General features: G+C 47.0%; 1 pseudogene; it reads left to right on the top strand.

The window, feature by feature from the left end:
• The first annotated feature begins 717 nt into the window (after positions 1-717).
• Positions 718-899, top strand: LOC135920606 (U2 spliceosomal RNA; annotated as a pseudogene).
• Positions 900-7,135: the final 6,236 nt, after the last annotated feature.

Here is a 7,135-nt window from a genome sequence, read left to right on the forward strand (position 1 = left end):
GAAAATTCTGAAAATTCCTTTAAATTTAAGGAATGAAATTCCAGAACATGGTGTTTTATGGTTTCTCGATTTGAAACTGAAACTCACTACCACTCATGTGTGCTAGGACTACCATCTAAGGACATGTAAACCCCTCTTACCTTTCAAAACTTCTAATTCAAAACGAAAAAAAAAATGATTCGATATATATGACTTAACATAGGCCTACTTAAACAGAGATTCCGCCGCAAAATAAAAGAAAATAGCCCTTAGACCTTCATCTTCTCGTCTGGAAATCAGCTTATTATATGAAAATATTGAAAATAAAGTTTGGGAGAATGAATATTGAGTCTGCACTATATCGAAGTTTTTTGTTAATGTCCTTTAGAATTTTAAAAGTATGGATGTTGATTTTCGAATGGAACGAAATGAAAGGCAAATAAAATCAAGATGTATCTGAAAAATCAAGAGCCATTACACTCTGTGAAGGTGGATGACGAGAGAAGCTGTTTAGCATCCGACACAGAGGCGACACAAAATTTTGAAGATAGGGACGGACTCATTTACCGTGACATTTATATACATTCGCGTGGACGACGGGACCGCCGCCTCGAGAGGCCGGAGGAAGCTAAACACGAGTGACGTTTGAGCGGGACAACCACCACTGGTGAGCGGAAGGAAAGGAAAGGAGATACGCAAGCACTTGGGACGCCGACAAAGAGAGAGCGGTGCGAACGTATACATGGCCGACGCGGGTCAAATGTAGTATCTGTTTTTATCAGTTTATTATCTGATTAGGATTATATTTGTACCTAAGATATTAAACATGTTTTGCAAGTTTGCGGAGTGCTTGAAGCCTACTTCACCTACGCCGCGGGCAGGCCTGGTTTTGCACTATCTTCGGGATTGGCTCACGGTTTTTGGTCTATGGACATCCCTCCATCTGCTGGAAATTATCCATATAGCGCTTCGCTGTAAAACGTGCGCCGGAGAACCACTGTCTTGAGGGAAAGCAGGTTTCTGATTTCTTGTCTTCATGACAAGTGTTGCCTCACGCTTTTTGCTCTGGCGGACCAGAATGCGCGGACATTGCGAAAAAAAAAAACAGCAGTCAGAGCACAAATCTATCACGATACCTCAGCGCACGATCTCGCAGCGTAGTATAAACATGTTGGTTGAGTAGGCTGTTGGTAAAATCATTCCATTCTCAGCGAGAAGGTAAGCTCTTGGAAACATTTTGCATCTAGCCAGAAAAAAATGAAAACTACCAAGTCCACCAAGGACACGAGAGCTGTAGAGGAAAACTGGAAATAAAGCTTGAAAGCCTGAAGAAGCTCGAATCGGATACCAGAAACTTCATGTGGCACCGACCTGCGGCACAAGGAACAAAGTGTAGATTTTACACTATGAATCCACCGGCAACCTCTACTCATATTTATTTTCTCTTTGTGGATCCTGTAGTCGTAAATAACGGCACATAGTGTAGAAGCCCTTTCCCGAGAACGTGTCGAATGCGAAGGAAATGGTCACTATTGATTTGTAAATGACGTTCCCCTCTTTGACGAGAACAAGGCTAATCGATAGATATGGGCGCAGCAGAAAGCTGCTGATCACCGCTGAGAAACTCTATCCTGGCATCCACGGCCTTCACGTCCAAAGAGGTTAATACAACACCACCACACTCGACCGGCTGACCGTTGCGGTCACGCAAACGGCCCGTCTCATCGCACGCGTATCTGCCTGTCGGCAAGGCATACGCTAAAAGGAACTTCTATAACTCATTTATGCCTTCGCGATACCGTGTGTCACCTTTTTCCTACTATACCTGTGCCTTCTACGCACAAAAAAGGACAGAGTCAAACGGCTCACTCGCAAGGTCTACAACTCCTAGGCCTTGACTCCGCCCCCCCCCCCCCACCTCTACAACGCATCTTCTGAGCCTCGGTCTTCACAACAACCTCGATGTATTGGTTGAGGCACATGGCACTGCACAAATACCACGTGTTCGCACAAGCATCTTCGATTGCATCGGTCTCACTGCACCAGCCCCAGGTCAAGACCCGATCTCCCTACATCTCTCTGATATGACAAGGCTTCGTCGTCAAACCCCTACCGAAAAACAGGCTGGTCGGCCATCACGATGGATGCTGTCAGGCGAGGGCGCGGTTAGCTGCACGTAACCTACGCCTCAAGCACACAGGAGACATACGTAGATGCGGCCTGTTATACCTCGCAGTCGGTTGCGTATACAACTCAACTTTATGGCTATCCGCGCTCCCACAGATACAATCACTGCCTTACGCATCGCCGGCTCCATCCACGCCCTAAACCCACCGAAACCGAAGAAGCGGTTATTGCACTTGCGATATCTGCAGGTTACAGTACGATACTTACCGATTCGAAGACCGCCATCCTTCATTTTGCTCGCGGCATCACTGCAAATGATGTGAAACTTTAGACAACAGACACATAATGGGGATGGCAACCAGGATTCAGAGGCAAATGTTAGGTGTAAAGTGATCGAAACATCCATCAGGAACCATTATTTCCGAGGTGCTTGTGACGTTCTATTTCAAGAAAGTGGCTTGTAGTCCTCATATTCACGATCAGGCAACAAGTTCTGCGCATTCGATTTGTTTTCATTTCTCTTCGTGCCCCACCCCGCGTGGGGCTATCGCATACGAACCGTCAAGGGATGGAACCTCTGGATAGATGTGCAGCAGGAGGGGCACACACTCACTACGGAACCTCAGCAACCCACGCGCATAGGTTGTTGAACGTTGCAAGCCCTTAAAGTAAAAGCAAACGTCGTCCTGGAAAAATTAAGATCTGTGCTAGCTTTTACCTCTGAAATATTGGTGTCTGGTAGATGTTCCGATCACTTTACACTTAATATTTGCCTCTGGAGCCCGATTGCCATCCACATTATGTATCTGTTGTCTACAGATTCACATCATTTGCTGTGACTCATAAAATCAGCACAAAATTTTAAGACGTGAGCGTGGACACCACACCTGACCTCACGTTTACAAAGAATACGCAGGAACTCAAGTGGGCGAACACGCATGAAAATATGGGCAGCGACTACTTCATTACAGCCACAACAATAGACACCGTACCTACACTAATGAAGGGTAGGAAATTCACGATGATGTATTGAGATATACTCAAGACAGGCACAGGTACATAAAATACACATTGGCAGACATCGATAGCGCAGAAATTATTACAGACATTGATAAATAGACACAACAGATACACAAGTCAGCTAAGCAGGCCACTCAAGAAATTCCCGAGGAAGCAGGGCTCGAAGCAGTCGACAGCAATCTCCTCTACTTGTGGGAGGCGCGCAGCAACCTATAGCGACGTTGGAGGCGCCAGAGGCTGAATCGAGCCCTGCGGCGGCGAATAGCCCACTTGGACAGGGAGACTGAGGATCACGTGAACAACTTATCCCGACGGCAATGGCAGGCCACATGTAACAGCACGGCGAGGAAGCTCCGGCTGTGTTAAACGTGGAACATCCTCCTATGCCTCTTAGAACCCGAGGGCAGCAAAATATCAGAGGCAGAACATCAGCGAGACCACCCACACTTATGCTGGATACGACGACGAACTTATTCATGACATACATAATAAATACATAGGAAGCATTATGCGAGAACCCCTGAACGCGTACATAGGCTGGAAAAACGCCGTGATGGACAAGGAAGTCATGGAGGCCGAGGTGAGGGCCGGGATACTCAGGCTACGCACAAAGTAAGCTTCGGGCCCGGATGCCATCACGAATAAAATTCTCCTAAACTTAAGCAACGGATCCATCGTGGCAATCACAAAGTACATAAACGAGTGCTTGTAGTAGGGCGCATTACCACGGCAGGGAAAAACTGAACACGTCGCGAGGATCGCCAAACCTGGCAAGAAATTACTGATTGAGGATCTGAGGTCCATCTCTCTGACCTTGCGCGTGGGGAAGATGATGGAGCACGTCGTTCTCACTAGATTAAGCAACTATATGGAGGGCAGAGGCCTGTCTCCGCTAACGATGATTGGGTTCAGGCCGAAACTGTCCACGCAGGACGCCCCACGTCGATGTCCACGCGCAGGGACAGTTTCGCCTCGCGCGTCGACGCACGTCGACGCGCGGGGCAGAGGAGGGGGACTAAAAGCCATATTAGGGCTGGACCTCACCAATGCCATCGATAATATTACGCACAAGGCGGTCCTAGGGAACCTCCGGGATTAGGGGGTAGGTCGCGAGGCCTACACCTACATCCCGGACTTTCTCTTGAACCGCACAGTTCAAATCACGATAAGAGAAATCAAGTCAGATAATATAGAACTGAGTAGTAGAGGGACGCCGCACAGCCCGGTATTGTCGCCCTTTCTCTTCTATGTGGCCATGATGGGTCTGCCGAAAATGTTCAGCGAGATCCGTGGCCTCAACCACAGCCTGTACGCCGACGACATAACGTTGTGGGTGACAGGCATCAGCAAGAGCCAAATCGAGGAAACCCTCCAGCTGGTCACGTCGAACGCTACGCGGCGGAGAGGGGGCTGAGTATCTCTTCGCAAAAGTCCTTACTCCAACTGGTGTACCAATGACCGGGAAACAATATGGAGGAACACCGAACGTTAACATCAAGGCGAACGGGGGCCCGATACCTATCGTAGATCACATCAAATTCTTAGGACTCCTTTTGTATGCGGAAGGCAGAAACCTCTATGCCATCAACGCGCTAGAAAACAGCACACAGCAAACACTTAGGCTAACAAAAGGATTGCGACTAGACATTACGGCATTAGGGAGGTCGGCCTAATTCGTTTAGTGCAGTCCTTCGTCATAACCCGTGTCGTCTATGTGGCACCGTACCTAAAATCTGGCGTGGCAGAAAAAAAAACAAGATGGAATGCATCATCATTGGAGCTACATAACACCCTTGGCGAACTATGAGGTGCACTCCAACGCCAAGTATAAGAAAGACTAACTCAGAAACTCACGGGGCGACACATTCTACGGAAACTGAACATTCACTACGAAGCACAACACGCCACGAAACTCAGCATTGTCTTAGAGACGAGGAGCAACATTAAAATTTCCCGCGTGCCGTACCCAAGTGCGAAAACAGCAGGCGTTGTCCTGTTTTCTCGAGAGCATCGGCAGGCAGCCATGGTTTAAGCGTAGTAGAACGGTGTCACGGATTAATCATATAACATCAAGGCATGCAACAAGGAGGTTAGTTTTAGACGCATTTCCGAGTTCTCTTTCGTAATTATCATAGAGAAGTCATTAGATTTTGCAACAAACACTCCATGTATCACCTCATTCACTGCAGTTGACATACCGATGTCGCCTGCAGTGAGTTTTGATGACCGCAACAAAAATTTGTTATTGTTACTCTACTCTTAAAAATGCAGAGTGTACCAGACCAGTGGCCGTGCGTATAGTAATGAAGGACGGGTATAGTACCACCTCATAAACCCAGTGGTGTTATGGAAGTTGTTTCAATAAGAAGAGCAGCTGGGGAATATACGCAAAGTCGTGGATATGCATCGGGACACAGGACGCCGTGCATCAATGGCAACACTGTGCTTGTTATCATAACAAGACCCCCCTTTTCAGCATTTTGGCTATTTGCCGATGCTAAGAAGAAGATACAAGACGCTATAGCTCAAGTCAACGTTAATGTCTTTCTTGTAAATAATTTGTTTGTTTCTACCTCTATTTCAAAAATAAATATCAATTAAAACACTCATTAGAAACATTTAGCGACTACAATTAGTCGTCTCAATCATAATAACAATTTGTTTGCCCATTATTCTCGCGTCATAGGGATAACCATTGCGCTCGGCATCTGGTGCTGTTTGCATTTCTTTTTTTTTTCAGATAATCAAAAAAAGAGAAGCAAGGAAAAGCAGAGAAGTTAACCAGACGCAAGTCTGCTCTGCTATCCAGCTAACCAAGTGCTCGAATATCTTACCAGGTTAACCATCATGCAGGCCTCCTTCATTCGTGAAGACTTCATCAAAACAGACCTTTGATTTAGAGCTACGATACACCAGAATCGAGAACACCATTTCTGCCTGTGAAGCAATGTGCCTCGCAATTGTGTTCAGCGCACCGCCAGGACCGCCACCTTGCCAGTCTATTTTTGTGAGTGTATATTTCTTCGTCGCCGGCCGTGTCACACATCTTCATTAGCCTTACCGGCGCAGGTGTACCATTTCTACAACCTTATGACACCTCGCCGGACATTTGTTTTAATCAATTTGGTTTGGCCACAAACCACAAGGGCGAAATGGCGCGAGCAGTATGTCGGACAGAAACGGTGAGCCCACATGTAGGAAACTCACACACAAACACAAAAAAGCAGCATTATAGAAGGGCCAAGTGCAGCAAGGAAGACAGCGCAGATAGTCTGAAGGGGCCCTGCTAATTAATGAATGGTCGTAAAACAAAGAGCCTTGCAATGAGAACGAAGAGACATCAAGAAAGAAAAAGAAACCGAAAAAAAAATGCGGGACAAGGGAAGTCAAATACCGCAGAGTGACCTCGCTGGACAGGAAGAACGAAAGGCAGCAGTTACAGCTGGTTGCAGCGCCATCTCAGCGTCTTTTCCCAGGTCGGTCGTAAGGCTCGGTTAGGCCTCCAAAAGGTTGTTGTAGCGCTACCTATAGCGCAGGCATAGCACCATCTTTCTGTGGCTGATACTGAAGCTGGGGCCTCGCATTATTTTTGCTCTTCTGTGGACTTGGACTGTCCTCTGGTGGGATTGCGCCCGCCAGAACGAATGCCTCTGGTGTAGCCAATTTCTGTGCACAACATTTGGTGAGAAATATGAAGAGTAGGAAAGTTTGCATTCCTATGGCCAATACAATACACACATCCCTCAGACCCTCGTACGTACCAGCACATTCGCCGAAGCATAACAATGCTCTATTCCAAGTTTCAAGCGTTTAGCTTCTGGCGTATGCATTTAAGTCTAGTAAAAGTGCAGAGGAAATGTAAATAGGCTTCTCGTGCAATTGTAGGCAATGCTGCTTGGCACTTCAACGATTGCTGTGCTGATGCAGTCGGTTGCGATTTTCGCAAGTGGAGAGTCTCTCTTCACTACGCCTAAGGTAGCCCACATTGCATATGGCAAAAGATATGAGC

This window comes from Dermacentor albipictus, chromosome 2, assembly GCF_038994185.2.
Source record: "Dermacentor albipictus isolate Rhodes 1998 colony chromosome 2, USDA_Dalb.pri_finalv2, whole genome shotgun sequence".
NCBI classification, from domain to species: domain Eukaryota; kingdom Metazoa; phylum Arthropoda; class Arachnida; order Ixodida; family Ixodidae; genus Dermacentor; species Dermacentor albipictus.